This window comes from Apostichopus japonicus, chromosome 14, assembly GCF_037975245.1.
Source record: "Apostichopus japonicus isolate 1M-3 chromosome 14, ASM3797524v1, whole genome shotgun sequence".
Taxonomy (NCBI): Eukaryota; Metazoa; Echinodermata; class Holothuroidea; order Aspidochirotida; family Stichopodidae; genus Apostichopus; species Apostichopus japonicus.
Window position 1 is genome coordinate 24,746,130 of NC_092574.1, and position 14,539 is coordinate 24,760,668.

The 14,539-nt window shown below is 34.5% G+C and overlaps 1 protein-coding gene across 2 annotated transcripts in view; it reads left to right on the forward strand.

Moving 5' to 3' along the window:
* Positions 1 to 3,544: 3,544 nt before the first annotated feature.
* The window catches only part of LOC139979811 (bombesin receptor subtype-3-like), a 54,886-nt gene continuing 43,891 nt past the window's right edge, over positions 3,545 to 14,539 (forward strand). For both annotated transcript variants that reach the window (XM_071990938.1, XM_071990939.1), the window contains exon 1: positions 3,545 to 4,278. The gene's annotated coding sequence lies outside the window, so the exon portion shown is untranslated. The remainder of the gene's footprint in view (positions 4,279 to 14,539) is intronic.

The following is a 14,539-nucleotide window of genomic DNA, read 5'->3' on the forward strand; positions in this document are numbered from 1 at the left end:
CAATCAACATCACGTTTACGGGTGAGACTTTAACCAGTGGAATTTTTACCATAGATATTACATAATGCAAGACAAGTCTGTTGGTTCATGTAAAGGTGAATAATTGCTCGTAGAAAACAAGCGAAAACAAAGGCAGCTGAAATACACTCCATACATATCGTTATCTTTATGCTTAAGGCAGTTTCAATACACTCCAGGTTTACCGTTATCTTTATGCTTAAGGTGCAGTTCGCATTTGGAAAGGATCGAGCCGTGACACAATACCTAAAACAAATATTTGATATTATAGTCATCTTATAATCATAATAAAAGTGGCTTGCCACTTCCGAGACAAATTTAATGAAAATGATCAGATGTTATACATTTGTATCCTTTCAACAACGATCAATTAGGGAATTTTCACTGCAATGGATACTGGCTGCGTTTTGCATGTAGGCTGTATAGTCGAGGCAGAACATATCGTCTCTAAGGGGTTCAGGAAAATTCCACTGGCTTTTTACTGAACAGTACGATATATAGATTTGGGAATGTGCTCAAACATCGGAAATGGGGAAATCGATATACTAATAAAACAAAAATTCTTCGTTTTTGTTTTTAGTTTATCACGTATACCTACGCAGGAAATGCAAGTATTGCTGAAGTCAACTTGAGCGTTAAGTCTCATAGATTAATTTGTCACACTAACTTTCAAGTGCATCGGAATGTCGTCAACTGGAAACGAATCAAAGTTTACGAAACAACAATAAAAATTACACAATTTTATTACCTTTTCAGAAAGCCGGGCATTCACACGACCTGATTGACTTATGCAAGGAAACACAAGACATCTGGTTCCATACCGTGACGTTAACAGTCATGTCGAGTTATACATATTTATTTGATTACTTATTGAAAAATGATAACAGAACGTTTTGGGATTTTGTGAATATTTTCTGTCAAAACAATGCCTCCTGGCAAGAAATGTGTTTCCGCACGCTCTTATAGAAATATTATACCCGTAGCTTATAAACTATGAAGAGAAAAAACTTTCCTAGTGTATTATTCTTTAGATTTTACAAGATGAACTAAATGTGTGTTCATACTGTTAAGTTTGTTTTCAAAGCCCATGCATGGTATCTCTGTTAATCATTGATTTTATTAATAAAATATAAGCAGTTATGCAAAATGGTTTAGTTTGATAATGATAAACAGATAAGATAAGAAACAACGCAGTACAAAAAAAAAAGGTATTTGAGTTGGTTTGAGATCTCCACGCTTTATTCGTCGTTAATACTCAGTTCATAAAATGCATTATATTAACTCCACATGTCATATAATAAATACAAATTCAAACGGGCAATTTATATTATTCATAAATAAATACCATAAAAGTGTTCGGACGACGAATTGTTGACGAACCGAATGGAATTTCAAATAAATTCATTTATTTACAAAGCTAGAAGACAATGGGGTCAATTTCAATCTTACTTTGAACGATACTCGATTGTTTGTTAAACTTTTTGACCAAACTTGAGAAAAATGGTTTAAAATGGGGAACAATGAACCACCTTTCAATATTTGGAACAACACATAACGTGACTAAAGTGAACGTGAGACTTATTTGAATTTTTCTTTTTTTCAAATTTCATTTGAATTACATCAACAATTCGACGACATTAATGATTTCGTCTCTCGATATATTTGGTCTTACTTTTCATAAATTTCCTAATCAGTATATAGCATAAGTTATTTCTGCATACGAGTTACACATATATGTTACATTCTACAAGTATCGTTACCAAACCTGGGGGGGGGGGCAGGGGCTGGTTATCTGTCTTACTATATATACAGAAACGGTGATTAATGAAGCCAAGGGTACCCGGGATTTGCCGATGATAAAGTATTCTTCATTCCCAATATTTTAGATGTGTGTGTCAAGGGAATGCAACCTATACGCTGGAATGAGAATTTGTTTTTTTTTAATCTCAGATACGAGCTTTCTCGTTTCAAACACCTTGCCTACACGACTTCATGCGCATGCATATAAAATCGCGAGACACCACAGTAGTTAATCACAATATTCATATACAGGAGTTTTCAGAAAGGTAGTAAATTATAAATATTCAAGTATACTAATTCTTCCACCTCTATTTATGTATACCATATATACTGAACTTTCCTAGACACCTTATAACTTTAATACATGACTGAATTGTTCCATGATACAACATATACAGCATACATTCATACATACAATGTATGCCAAAGAAAAATGAAAGTAAGTGACGTGTCAAACTTTTACTTTTCTGCGAAATTTCGGAAAATGTCATAAAGACTGGAATAAATTTTTATGCATAATATAGACATTATTTTTTTTTTTTATGGTTTCTGTTTCTCCTTCATAAAATAACCGACAAAGGGATATGAGAGCTATTAAACGTGATGAGCAATCCTCAAATATTAACTTTTGTAACATTCTCTTGACGATCAGGTGAATGCTATATTACACCATACGCGAATCTTTGACGAATGATCTCACCATTACCAATTATTAAATTGTTGTCGCGATGTCGAATAAAATAGTCGACGGTTTCGCGTGTTCGATCAAATGTAGCCGATGCGTTCAGTTTATGGTAGAATGAGCACAAATTAGGCATGCTTAAAGCTGTACTTTTTGCTTCATGTACTGTTGATGTTAACCTGAACCAATCTGTTAAACGAGCACAACAACGTGGGCACGAGTAAAAGTAGAATTCTCCCTTCGGTTTTGTGAGTATAAAGCAAGGGCGTTACCACGTATAATTCAAGCTCCCTTCCCCTCGAAAAGAATCAGGGGGTCACCGCCCCTCCGTCAAGTTGGACGCTGCAGAATTTCAAAAAAAAAACAAATCGTTGTGTACAGTACAGTACATTAAATATATATGTATATACGGAACAACATAAACCGTCAAAAATTCCTCAACATCGTTTCAAAAGTTGCAAAATATAGCATCATTTTGCATCTAAGGACCCACCATTTTTCTAAAAATTGCCAAAAGGGAAGGTATGGGGACCCCTCCCCCTGGACGACTTAACACGTTAGCCCCCAAGACCAAGCACATGACAGGTGTGCAGGTACACTTATACCTATAAAGTATTTAACCTAGATCTCCAAAATGCCCCAAGCAAGAGTACGGGTCATCTACATGGGCTATAGTTCGGATATACACAAGTACAAGTACGGTACGCTAGAAGCTCGGACATGCTACGAGTCTACCAAACACTCGACAAAAGAAAGGTTTAACTTTGTATTTGAAAATAAGGGGTTAGTCAACGGTCGGGGGATAATGCAAGCGATGCACGAGGGCGGAGCCCGAGTGCATCCAGCGATAGCATTAACACCCGGAGTGCATTAATCATGTGAGTAACGCACGCTAGACCGTTGATTAACCCCGTTCATTCATACACTACCATTTGTGTGGGGGGGGGGGGAAATCATAAAACAAAACATTTTTGGTTACATATAACCGAAGATTTATTAAAGTGATGCCCCGTAAGTCGAATTAACGATTTACAACCAGCATAACAATAATGTACATGAGCAATTATAAAGTAATACTGAACGATAGTGAATAATTATAAAGGAAACGTCTTTGAAAGGCTGTCATTCATAAAAGATGAACCATAATAACATTTTAACTAACCTTTGGCAATATTGCGGCCATAAAACTATTTTTGAAAGGTCTCAATAACAAGGAACTACAAACAATTACTAGTTGGCTTAATCATATCAATACCCTACAGCTTCTGGTTCCCATAGCAACCATTCTAGGGACAAACATGTACGTATGGTATACAGTCATACGATAACATAGTAGGCCTTGTATTGAACACGTACACTCACTTGAACGTACACACTACACAGTGCTTGGCACTGCGGTCGTTTAACTTTAAATTTATAACACCATGAGCAACATAACGGCCTTGCGAACATTTAATTACGGACAGATACTGGATATATTTAAACTCAAAGCATCCACAACTGTTTGGTGTTTTAATACGGATATAACTATGAAATTTGGAAGTAAACATTCACAGGACTTTGGAAAGAACATTTGGAAAACAGTTTGGACATGTTAGACGTTTCAGCCCTAACAGCAGCAGTAACGTTAAAGTCATTGTTGGAGGCAACAGCTGTGCAGCCTACACTTTGGCCTAGACTCGAGTGCGGAACCATGTTTTCGCGTCCTTTACCTCTGATGGCATCTTGCAAGACTTTTGAACAAGATCGTTTCTGTGAATTAAGTCTTTCTCAATCAGGTTTGCAAATCTTCCATTGTTTTCCTGAGTGTCTACCTCGTCTAAAGTGCGCAAATCGAAGTTCAAATCAAACGTTATATTAGCCATTTTGTGTTTTTGATGTATTTCGATAGCTCATCAAAGCAGACGACAAAACATGGTAACAATTGTATTCATCCGCCGGTAATTTTACCGTGCGTTACTCACAGGATTAACCACGGTCAGCTGACCTGAATGGACCAATAGCATTTAGGAATCTTTACTAAGTATGAATGAATAAAGGGTTAATCAACGGTCTAGCGTGCGTTACTCACAGGATTAATGCACGATCGGGGGATAATGCAAGCGATGCACGAGGGCGGAGCCCGAGGGCGGAGCCCGAGTGCATCCAGCGATAGCATTAACACCCGGAATGCATTAATCATGTGAGTAACGCACGCTAGACCGTTGATTAACCCCGTTCATTCATACACTACCATATGTGTGGGGGAAAAATCATAAAACAAAACATTTTTGGTTACATATAACCAAAGATTTATTAAAGTGATGCCCCGTAATTTTACCGTGCGTTACTCACAGGATTAACCACGGTCAGCTGACCTGAATGGACCAATAGGATTTAGGAATCTTTACTAAGTATGAATGAACATGCTTTATTAGTCAACCTAAAACCGCTTAATAAACACTAATATTAGGCATAAAATTCAAACGGCTTTCAAAGGATGAAGAAATATGGTTCACATTAAAATTGTGGAACACATTTAACTGTATTGTACTAACCGGTAAACAAATTAGTTCATTACTGGCAACCAAATGATTGTATCCACATACCAGACAAAATGTATAGCTTTAATCTTTAACTTTTGATGTATTTCGTCATGTTTGCTTCGTTAATCATTCGGTCGTTTCTTGGTCGTTGAAACTGTTTTTTTTTATACTGGCCTATAAACACCTCACTTGACGGTGCCGACAAGACATTTATAGTTTTGAAATTAGCGGGACACATTGAACCTTCTGATCATACTTTATTACAAACTCATAATTATTTAAACAATGGTAGTTGAACAACCAATACAAATATGGAAAATTGATATATAAACAGAATTAACTTTTTCAAATTGAGTTCTCAGTTTTTTGTTTTTGTAACATTAAGCAGAAGATAGCTAATATGACAAATATGCCACATTGATGTCTTTATATATTTATATAATATTGGATACAACCTTAGCTTCCAACTATACTGTGTGTTTTCTAACAAAGGGATTATTAACATCGTCATACGGCATGAATGATTAACTTGTCTAGCTAAGTATTCTGTTACATATCTCATTTTATAACAACAAACCAACAATAAACAGACATTGCTTCACACACTGTGGTGTTGATCGAAAAGCAAATTTAACCATTTTGCCTTTAGAACGATGCAAAACACGTTTTGTTTTTGCAAGGTTGATACATGTGGCTACAATATCATCATCGTTATGTGTCAGAAAATGATCGGGCAAGTATTGATTATTTTGATTTTCATTTCTTTATACATAAGAGAGTTGGCGTATAGATATAAAGCAAAGCAAAAAAGTGAGAGTACGCTTCGACCATAGATATACTGCGCATGATCGCACTCAAAATCTGGTTTAAAAATTTTTCAATTTTCAGAATCTTAACAGGCGTCTTAATATCATCCCGAGCAGAATAAAAACATATTACTCAATCATAAACTATAAACTACGCTTTTTGAGACCCCCATACAGTGATGCAACCACGAGTTTGTAGGGAACAAATCTGCTAGAATTATCTCGCATGTAGCATTTTGTGCCATAGAGGAAAAGACTACCTTATAAAACACTCAAACTAAAAGGACCGTATTCTAATTTCTTACGCGCTTTTACTTATCGTTGCATCAATATTTTATTTTCAGTTTACACAAATACCAAAATCATTCAACACTACTCCGAAATTTGAATTGTAAAGTATGTTTTAAGTGTCGAAAATATGTATTGAAAGTTACATTGAAATATATTGAGAGTGGAATCCATTTCGCTCTCTTGATCATATCAAGTTCATAATCAAATCAAAGGGGGAAAAAATATCTCTAATAAATCTAAACGCCAGTTGGCTGTCAACCCGAATGAAATCAATTCCATTTCCGAATATTTCCCTCTAAATGAAATGAACCAAGAGAGGTGGATATAGTTCTGATTTAAGTGATAAATCTATTCGTCAGTTTGGTAATCTATCTGCCAGTGACGGCTATACCCTTATCTTATTTGGAACCTCATATCACGTCAGATAATGTTGTTGATTAAAGAATTTCATCAATGTCTTTCGGATAAGTAATGATGATATTAATGGCTAATCAAGTACACGAAACATTTTTTTTTTTGGGGGGGGGGGGGCTAATTTTCAAAAGAGGATTTTGTTTTAAACATCTCCTTCAAATTCTCTGTATTAATATATCATAAAAATGATTGACAATAATTAGTCGGTTCCAAATGAATGGCGATGATATTTATCTCGCTTAATATACTGTATGCATGTAGGCCTATAGAAAATGTAGGTAAACAATAGATAACAAGCGCTCTGATGGTTGTATTATATATTTACCCCGCAAGAATCATTCGTGTAGTTTTCTTCAGCCTTGTCAGTGGCACACTTTATCAGAATTAAAAGAAAGTGATTTGAAGCCCTTTTCGTGACTTTTCGTTAACGTATATATGTTACAAGCGGGTAAAACTGATACAGCACATCTCGGGTTGCGATTCATGTTCATTCCTAACGTCCTAAACGTTGAATCACGAAACTCAGCTTAAATCATTAGCGTGAGAGGGTACCTGCCTATAGAATAGATGCATTTATTTGTCAAAACATTACATACTAAATCAGATACTAGATTGAGGGATAATCCTGTTGGTGTTAATATCTTATTAAAGTAGAATAAAGCAATTCAAAATAATGAAGAGAAGACAGAACCCAATTGTTAAATTGATAATTCTGCTTTCTAATCCTCGAACAGAGTCTCTAATGTGTGACCATTTCCGGGGGAGTGGTTAAAAACTGCTTCATTTGTCAAGTCGTTCATGAGTCTTTATTAAAAGCAATCTAGCTTATTCGATAAATATCGAAATCGCACATGGTATGCACACACGTTATGTGCCTTAGTAGTTCAACAATATACTACTACCAACCCATATACAATATACCACTATCATCACATATACAATTGCCACTATCATCACACATACAATATACCAATATCATCACATATACAATATACCATTATCATCACTTATACAATACACCATTATCATCACGTATACAATACACCATTATCACCACATATACAATATGCCACTATCATCACATATACAATACACCATTATCATCACGTATACAATACACCATTATCACCAAATATACACATACCACTACCATCACGTATACAATACACCATTATCACCACATATACACTATACTACTATCATCACGTATACAATATACCACTATCATCACGTATACAATACACCATTATCATCACATATACAATACACCATTATCACCACATATACACTATACTACTATCATCACGTTTACAATATACCACTATCATCACGTATACAATATACCACTACCGTCACGTATACAATATGCCGCTATCATCACATATACACTATATCACTACCATCACATATACAATACACCATTATCATCACATATACAATATGCCACTATCATCACGTATACCATATACCACTATCATCACGTATACAATATACCACTATCATCACGTATACAATATACCATTATCATCACAATATGGGGTGGGGTGGGGCTATTTATCACTCACATGAGAAAAAAATCAATTTGTTCACTTCATTCCAACCGAGCATTTGGAATGAAGTGAACAATAAAACATTTTGCAAAAAATGTTGAGTTGACGAGATACGATAAGTTCTCAATTAAACATTTTGCAGAGAATTTTTCAATTGCTCGGTTGGAATGAAGTGAACAATTGAACATTTTGCAGCAAAATGTCCAATTGAGGAGATATGATGAATTGTCAATTAAACATTTTGCAGAAAATTTTTCAATTGCTCAGTTAAAGCAACTGAGCAATCCAAAATTGTTCTTACTTTTGATAAGATTTTATCTTGTTATCTAAACATTTTACTGAAAAATGTCAACTTATGGGGCAAAGTTTTTCTTATGTTGGTGGCCCTTTTAAGCTTCCGTAGCATTGAGTGTTTAATTGTATACCATAGAGACAATGTATATCCTGAACTTACTTGAAGCTAGCGAACAGGGTCAACCCACCCCAATAACAAAATAAGTACATAAATAAACCGAATTGAAGTTGGCGAACGTTGTACAGTAGTTCTATTAGGCATTTAGGTATTCAAAATCATACGAAGTTTTGTATGGTGGAGTATAAGGATCGCGAGATACAATTTCTCGAAGTTGCAAGAGAAACGTGGTAAATATGACTGATTAAAGGCCAATTTTGACCAAAAATTTTAGGTCATTCACAATAACAAGAATATATGTATAGGCCTAGGTAAATGAAAGTGCAACAGTCGGAAATTCCGACTGTCGCACTCAAATTTTCCAACTATCGTCAGTTTTACCAAGATTGAGGGTGAGACACCCCCACACCCGCCTCTACAGACGTCCCTGCCCGCAAAGAATCATTCGTGTAGTTTTCTTCGGCCTTGTCAGTGGCACACTTTATCAGCATTAAAAGAAAGTGATTTGAAGCACTTATAGGGACTTATCGTTAATGTATATATGTTAAAAGCGGGTAAAACTGATACAGCACATCACGGGTTGCGATTCATGAACATTCCTAACGTCCTAAACGTTGAATCACGAAACTAAGCTTTAATCATTAGCGTGAGAGACTACCTGCCTATGAAGTAGACGCATTTATTTGTCAAAACATTACATACTAAATCAGATACTAGATTGAGGGATGATCCTGCTGGTGGTAATACCTTATTAAAGTAGAATAAAGCAATTCAAAATAATGAAGAGAAGACAGAACCCAATTGTTAAATTGTAATTCTATCTTGTAACCATCGAGAAGGCTCTTATGTATTACCGTTTTCGGGGGAGTAGTTAAAAACTGCTTCATTTGTCAAGTCGTTCATGAGTCTATATTAAAGCAATGCAGCTTATCGATACATATCGTAATCGCACATGGTATGCACATACAATATATGCCTCAGTAGTTCAACAATATACTATTACCAACGCACATATATATATATATATATACAAAATACCACTATCATCACATATACAATATGCCACTATCATCACGTATACCATATACCACTATCATCACGTATACAAAATACCACTATCATCACGTATACAATATACCATTATCATGACATGTACAATATACCACTGTCATCACATATACAATATACCACTATCATCACGTATACCATATACCACTATCATCACGTATAAAAAATACCACTATCATCACGTATACAATATACCATTATCATGACATATACAATATACCACTGTCATCACATATACAATATACCACTATCATCACGTATACAATATACCACTACCATCATGTATACAATACATCATTATCATCACATATACAATACACCATCATCATCACATATACAATATGCCACTATCATCACGTATACAATATACCACTATCATCACATATACAATATATCACTATCCCCACATATACAATATGCCCACTTTCATCATATATACAATATACCACTATCATTACATATACATCAGATCACAAAATAACTTTTTATTTCCAGTTGGTTATTTCAAAACATTCTTGACACGCTCTAAAAGACGCCATGCATATTCTTTTTCATGTTTTAAATACAAAAAAAACCCTGACATATTCGATTAAATTTCTTTTCTATTTATATCATAAGTTTGTTCAAACGTCCTAGTTAAATCTTTAAAGTTCAAGAGGCAGGACTTGTCCCTTCAACCATCACATTTCAAGTTTAATCACGTGCAAGGTGATGACAGAAGAGGACCCTCGGAAGTGGCGTAACCTTGACTACACCCCGTTAAAGAGCAAGATTTATTGAATTAATGTTGACTGCGAAATACTTGAAGCTCTATAGAATATTTATGAAATATTAAGTTCCGTACCAGGTAGATGAAACAATATTTATTCTATACAAGTGTCTGTATCAATGGAGTACTTTATGTATAAATGGAGGGGGAAATGGATAAAACTTTGAGTGCCAGTAACGTTCCTGTGGTTAATTCAGTTTTCGAGACCTTTCAGTAATGCTTTATCACTGGATTCCGTAAAAGTTAATGTTAATCCATTGTTTAATAAATATGAAAACCGCAATCAATCAGCGAATGTACGTGGTTTGACCAGTTTCTGCTGTGGATAAGAGACGACCGTTAATCGGTGTAAACTGAAGTGTGTTATAACATGTTAGACCTGTCAGCAGATGCTACTGTGCACCCAATGTACATGGCTTGATCAGTTTGTACTGTGAATAAGAGACAACCGTTAATCAGTATGAACTGAAGTATGTTATAACACCGTAACACATGTTAGACATGTCAGCAGATGCTACTGTGGAAAAATTACTAACAGACGAATTCATTACTCAAAGGCTGTTTCAACTAATGACTGGTTAGGAGTCTAAACAATTGTCCCTATGTTTGACTAGTAAGTATTGCAGAATATAAGCTTTTATTGCCACCCACTGTCTGTGAAACTGTTGACGAAAATTATTGGCGAAACCTTTAGAGTAGTCTGGTTAGTCCAGTCAATCATTATCCATAGGATTGTGTGTTTAGTATTTTCTGTTTAGAAATTATAACACACATCAATTTTAATGACTAACGGGTACTCACCTGTAACAGTTCTAACTGATAAAACCCATGAAAATCGGTTGAATCAAACCATGTTATTTTAACGTCATTTTCGAAAACATGTTGTTCATGTTTAATGGACGTTTAGATAACGTTTACTTTGCGACGCATTATTCACCTAAAAAGGTCCCGCTCGCGTACCCTGCATGATAAGTGTATATTGTTGATAAAATTATAATCTTTTTTAAATGTTCAGTTTTACAAATATATAAGCAGTTGTTTCATTTCTGTTGGAACAAAATTCGGAAATATCTACATAGTCCCAAACTATAAATAGTTAAAAAAGATTGAAACATACATAAAAAACCTTCAAAAAATTATGAAACAATATATCAATGGACGTCAATTTACAAAATGAAAAGAAATACAGCACATATCAGACGTTTGCGTTATGTAGTAAAATGTTGGTATATGATCGATAAAATAATAGATTAAATTTGCATAGAGTCCTTATATCTTCAAATGACATTTTAACAACAATCACTTGCCTATCTAATACGTCGTTACAACAAGAAATAAATTCCCATTCACAAGTTGCGCATATTGAGTGTAGTAAATAATCAGTTGCTGTCCGTTGGTTATACCTTTCTATAAACCGCCCATCGTCAATCTGTCCTGTTCACAATGGCCTCTCGTTCCGTTGGGAAATCAACATCAAATGTAATTTCAGCGAAGGCCTTCTCCCGTTCTAAAATAAGTGTAATATAAGTCCAATTTTGAGACCATACGACTACGAGTGAAACGCCAGCCTTAACATTTTCAGGTTTCTAAAACTTTGCAAGACACACGGACAATTCATCTAAAGTTTAAACACGTGCTCGATCTTTTAACTTTTTGAAACTATATGAGTGAAATGTCAAACTTAATCTCATGATTTGTCAAGGTCTGAGGCACACTGCGATTTCTCAAAGTTTCAAAGTGAGTTGCTGTCCTTGTTATCGTCCTGTTCTGTAGTCAGAAAGAAAGGTTTGGAAACTTAACAATTCTGTTCAAAGAATTGGTTGTTTCAGATACTTCTCTGGAGCAATTAACACTACATATGTGTAGTAATAGGAGTAATATTTTAAAATTATAATTTCGGAATAATTAGTGCGATTTTATATTGCTATTCAGTCTGCAAGTTTTATTTTTTGTACTTGAAGCTTATGGTTTGAGTTGGACTATTACTCTGTGTCGTTTTGACAAGGCCGTGAAATATTTTTCACGGACATGAATATACTCTTAATCTTGAGGCATCGATGCGGTCATTTCATTTGGCTGCTCCCATACTATACGAATCACTACTATATATAACTGGTCTATCCAGTTCAAACAAAACTGCGACTACCCCAATTAACGTGTCCTGCGATAGTTTTATTCGAATCTTTCTTTCCATGAAGAAAACATATACCTTCGTCAGAACAAATAAGCCTTGAATAAATGTTGGATTCTTGTGTTATCAAGAAGGCGATAAATAATGTCTATTTAACTGATGATTCACGTGAATTTGGCACGATGTTCCCTATACAATTTCGGTAATACATTTTGGGTATACACACGCAACTATTCATGCATGTCACACTTGTGTTTAGTACGTTAATAATGAGTAGGAGTAAGAAACTCAGTAAAGGTTACCATATAACCTTTACAATTTTATTCTGTTGATACCATATGTATAGTCTCATTAATCACTTAGTCTCATAAATTAAATACGATTTGAAGCAAAACTTCCGTTGGCATTTGACGCAGCTATTGCCTCCTTAATATTAAAGGATTGGTTCAGGTGTTTGACATGTCTTCTTGTATGAAAGAGCACAAAAAACAAAACAAAAAAGAACAGTGAAGAAACTACCATGATAGCATGCTTTTAAGGAGATATGACACTTTGAAGATATCAAAATTTCTTTGAAAACGACTGTTGTAGAAAGACTTATTGTGAGGGTGTGGTGTCACATCCTCACTTCCTTAACATTTGTGAATATATTTCTTTAAAAATTATTTACATTATTTAACACATTTGAAAATAATATAATCAAATATTCTTCAGATGTTTAATCTCACAAACTTCCTTTGACAAATATGAGATCTCCTGACATATATTTTGGTTGAAAGTCATGAAATCTCACAAAATATTTAGAGAAAAAACAAAGACTTTTCAGGAATGTGAGGATGTGACATCACAGCTAGTCAGATTTCAGCAGTTTCTACACAATCTGATAAAACTTAACACTTGAATATCTCTTTATCCGAAAAAGATATTTGAACAGTTTTTTCACCATTGTGTTTCTTTTATTGTCCTCTTTCATATAACATAAACATATATGACAACTGAACCAATCATTTAAGCCCAGTTCTTAATGCACGACCAGACAAATGCTTACACAGGTAAACTGTCTCCCTATAGTTTAGCCGCTGTGCAATATTATGAAACGACATCAGCTTGGACTTTCACGGTTAAAATATCGATCACATCAGTACCAGATTAACCAGTTTAGTAATAAGCGTTTTATCCTCTAAAACCTGTAAATATTACATTCATTTTTTATTTGCAAATTGATATCATTTCCGTTACGAATACGAGGGACATAGGTAAGAAGAAACGTTTTTATATTAATCAGTTTCCCTTTAATTCGGATTACATTATTAGTTATATACATTAACAATACAGTTGATGACAGTGGATAGTTTGAAATAACTAATGAAGATAACGTACAGATTAAGTTTACAGAGGCCTTTAAGGGTTGCGCTATGTTCCGAATCTACTTATAGCTTTGAAGAAATCATGCAAAGACCATCCATCGATCGTAGTAACATACGATACGTCGTAAAAACAAGGGTGCCCATTACAAATATATATATAGAATTGATCTTCAACCTATCTTCAACCTATGCAAATTAAGCCACAAATTAAGAACAATGTATATATATATATATATATATATATATATATATATATATATATATATATATATATATTTATTTATATATGAGACTATGTAAACGGCTGGTGGAACCACATGTCGTAGTCTCTACATAAATGGTAATATAAACACTGTTATCATAATAATAATTGTGCAATTTGGGTACATAGAAAGCTATCATCTGACTGATAAAAATTGTTTGGTTTAATGTGAAGGGATTATCTCACATTTTACATACACTTGTTGTTAAGCACAATGTGAACTTCAATGACTTAACTTTCATATCGGATTTTGTCATTTTCAATGTCCGTAGCATTACTCCACTGACCCTTTAGCTTTCCAATTAAACGTAAACCACATCAGATAATCCCAGTTTGTAATCTCGAGAAATCCCGTACCAGATTAAACCTTAAACCTAATTTGCCATAACGTTAGACACGATTCAGAGTAATGTAAATACGCATGTACATGCTTGTAAGTTTAAA